At 62.1% G+C, this 3,186-nt stretch overlaps 1 protein-coding gene across 9 annotated transcripts in view; it reads right to left on the bottom strand.

Annotated features, from left to right (window-relative positions):
* Positions 1–3,186, bottom strand: part of BCORL1 (BCL6 corepressor like 1) — a 59,960-nt gene that overhangs the window by 56,202 nt on the left and 572 nt on the right. For 2 of the 9 annotated variants that reach the window (XM_025047228.1, XM_025047233.1), the window contains exons 1-2: positions 1,252–1,621; positions 546–650 (exon numbers count right to left, since the gene is read on the bottom strand). The gene's annotated coding sequence lies outside the window, so the exon portion shown is untranslated. The other 7 variants (XM_025047230.1, XM_025047229.1, XM_015589864.2 and 4 more) reach the window with 7 other exon arrangements.

Below are 3,186 nucleotides of genomic sequence, written 5' to 3'. Positions count from 1 at the left end.
CCGCCGCCGGACTGCTCCCCCCGAAGCCCACCACTAAGCCCCCCCCCCACGCCCCAGCCGCGATCTGCTCCAATCCAGCTCTGCTGGGCCTCCTGTCCGTTTCTCACGCCCCTTAGGACCGGGGTGGGGGAGCCCTGGGGTTCGTGGCCATCTCTCGCCCTCCTCCTAAGCTGAGGGATTGCCCCTGATCCCGAATCCCGGCCCCGTAACCAGAGCCTCTCTCCTTCCAGACCTCGGCTTCGGTCTCAGACCCCTTGCCTCCAGGCCTGGCGCGAAGCGGGTGGAGAGCTTGTACGCCGGATCTCCCCCTGGCTTGCCGGGGCTAGTAGGAATTGCCCCCCGACCTCATCCTCCTTCAATTTAAGCCCCCTCCCCGCCGCGCCCGGCCCGGCGGCTCCCGCCCCTAGAGCGAGGGCAGCGGAGCCAGGGCGCTCTGAAGTCATCCCCCGCCTTTTTTCCAGGGACTCGGATAATTGCCCCTGCCCCCATCACAGCACTCCCACTCCCGAACCCAGGCCCCGCCGCCACCTAGGGGTACCCCTTACCCTATGGTTCCTGCACACCAACACCAGGGAGAACGCAGCCCTGAAAAGCACCCGTCGCACCTCCCCTCTGAGGTTGGAGGGTATTTTCTCTCGGTCTCTTCAAGACTTCATCACGGACAGCAGCCCCCCCAAAAAAAATTTAAAAAAAAAATAAACAAGCCCATTCTCGCCCTGCTTTGCTGGCCAGCCTCCCTTACGATCGTCGGATGCCTAGATTGGGGTGGGGGGGAGGCATTGGAGCCAGGTAGTTAACAAGACCGTAGCCGCCACCTTCTGTTCTGAATAGTGGGGTAATTCCAATGGTTTCCCACCCCCCAGGATCAATGAGACCCCCGTTTCCATGGAGACCCCCGCCCAGCCAGGAAGAAGACTCTCTCGAATTGTGGCGAACAAGTCTCACCTGGCCGAGGGAGAAGGGGGTGAGGAGGGGGTAGGGTAGGGCAGGGATGGGGTACGAAGGTGGTAAGTGGAAGGGAGCTGTCCCGAAGGGAGGGGCGAGAACAGGGCGAGCTCCAGGGAGCGCAACGTCCGGGGACACGGAGAGGACGGCGCCCCCGGGGGGCAAGCAAAGCGGACGCGGGGCGAAGAAGGGACAGGGTTGAGGAAAGGCTTAAGATAGAACGAAGCGGTGGGGGGGGGATACGAGAAAACCGAGGAGTCAGTCAAAAGGGGTGGAAGGGTTGGGGGAGAGAAAAAAAAGACGCACCTGTTCCCGGGTCGGCTCCGTGGGGAGGCTCAGGCCGCCACCCGGGTTCTCCCTCACTCCCTCAGTACCGCCGCCCGCCTCATACTGCCCTGATCTGATGCCCCTATCCGCCCCTTATCGCCACCGACCTCCTTCTCCTCTCTCTCGGCGGCGGCGGCGGTCGGACTCTAGGAACTGAGAGGAAGAAGGGAGGGCTCAGCAAAGCGGAGGAGAGACAGAGCCACACACTGGCAGCAGCCGCGGCAAGCGAAAAGAGTGAGGGGGAGAGCGATGTGTGTGTGTGTCTGTGTGTGCGAGCGAAGCCTGGTGGAGTGGGTGCCGGTCGCAGGGCTCGACGGGAAGTGGAGTCCGGCTGGGTCCGCGGGCGGCGCCAGCCCTCGCTCCAAGGGACTACAACTCCCAGAATGCCACATGCCCCTGCCCAGGGGGAGGAATGGGGAGGAGGCGAAGGGAGGGAGCGAGCGAGAGAGGGAGGGACGAAAGCAGGGAGCAAGCGGCGGCGAAGGGGGCAGAGCCAAGCAGCCCCGGTGACACTGGGAGGGGAGCAGAGGAGGAGGGGATCGCTGTGAGGACCGAGCGGATTCCGGAGAGGGAGCCAGCGGTGGCTGCAGCAAGCCAGGCAAAAAGCTAGACTCCCAGGAGAGGCGGAGGCGCTCAATCAGAGGGGCTGCAAGAGTCCCAAGCCCCCCCTTCGACGCCCCTCGAAGGGAGAGATTGAGAAAGGGAAAAGATCGGTGCGCCAAGGCCTGAGGGTTCCCTCTTTCTTCCAACGCTGTCCACCTTATGCCCCAACCTGACTTTCTCAGGCCACTGGTGCCTAATCTAGTGTGCAAATCCAGAGACCCTAGATCTCCCCTGCTGGGCATCAAAGAGCAGACACATTGAGTCCCCTTCTCCGAAGGGCCTGAGGGAGGCTCTCCTTGCTGGCAGAGCGTGATTCCCTCTTTCTTCCCGTCACCCCCCGTCGTTGCCACCCCCTTCTCCCTCCCCGGAACCCCTCCTCTGAAGCTGAGGCTCGAGTGTCCCTCCCCGCTAAGAAACAGAGTCCTCTGGGGGCGGTTACCCAGCCCCCTCCCTTATGCTGGGCCCCTACCCACCAGCATCCCCTTCACAGCGTTGCCCTCCTCACCGAGGTAGTAGTGGGGACGACCCGAATTGGACTGGTGGCTACTTTCCCTCCGAGACTAGCCGTCCTTGGCCACGCCGAACCTGTGTAGTGATAGAAAAGCACATTAATACTCCCGTTCCCCCCCCACCCACCCACCCAAGTTCGGATCCCCGTGGAAATGTCTCACAGAGAAAGAGGGGTTGGTAGTGGAAGTGAGCTGGAGGTGAATCCCAATCCTAAAACCTCATCCCAGGCATGGAAATCCAGGGGGTTGTCCCTTTCCCTAAAAGCCATCAAGTCGCTTTGGGGGGCTAGTGGGTAGTAGATTATCTATACCTCAATGTCCACGCGACTCGAAGCGACACTACACGTAGGAATAAGATACCAACTAGGCTGCTGCGGTGGGAGGGAAAGTATACCCCTCGCTGTCGTCCACCCCCAAACACATACCCGTAGGAGAGTCAAATGGCCAAGGAAAGGGTTAGGCGGTGGGAGTGCTGGAGAGTCAAAGGGTTGTGGCAGGGAGGGTCCGCGGCCCCCTGAGAGTGGAATCCAGATGCTACGAAGTGAGGGGGGGCGGTCAGCATAATTGCAGACCGTGTCTTTCCTTGCTTTTCCCGGAATCGCCGCTGAACACCGTCAAACACTCGTAGTCACTTACCAGTCAGTACCCTAAACCCATCTGTGCGCGTGAGACGGCGGGAGCCCGGGAAGCCCAGGCACAAACTCCGCGGAAGCTGGCCTTCCTCGCCGCCGAGCTGCCGCGGGCCTCCCTCCCTCCGCTGGCGGCCCCGCGGATCTACCTTCGCCCCCGGCCGAGGCCAGAC

The sequence above is a fragment of the Pteropus alecto genome, unplaced genomic scaffold (assembly GCF_000325575.1).
Source record: "Pteropus alecto unplaced genomic scaffold, ASM32557v1 scaffold145, whole genome shotgun sequence".
Classification (NCBI taxonomy): Eukaryota; Metazoa; Chordata; class Mammalia; order Chiroptera; family Pteropodidae; genus Pteropus; species Pteropus alecto.
Note: the sequence above shows the minus strand (reverse complement) of the source record. Positions and strands in the feature narration are given on the sequence as shown.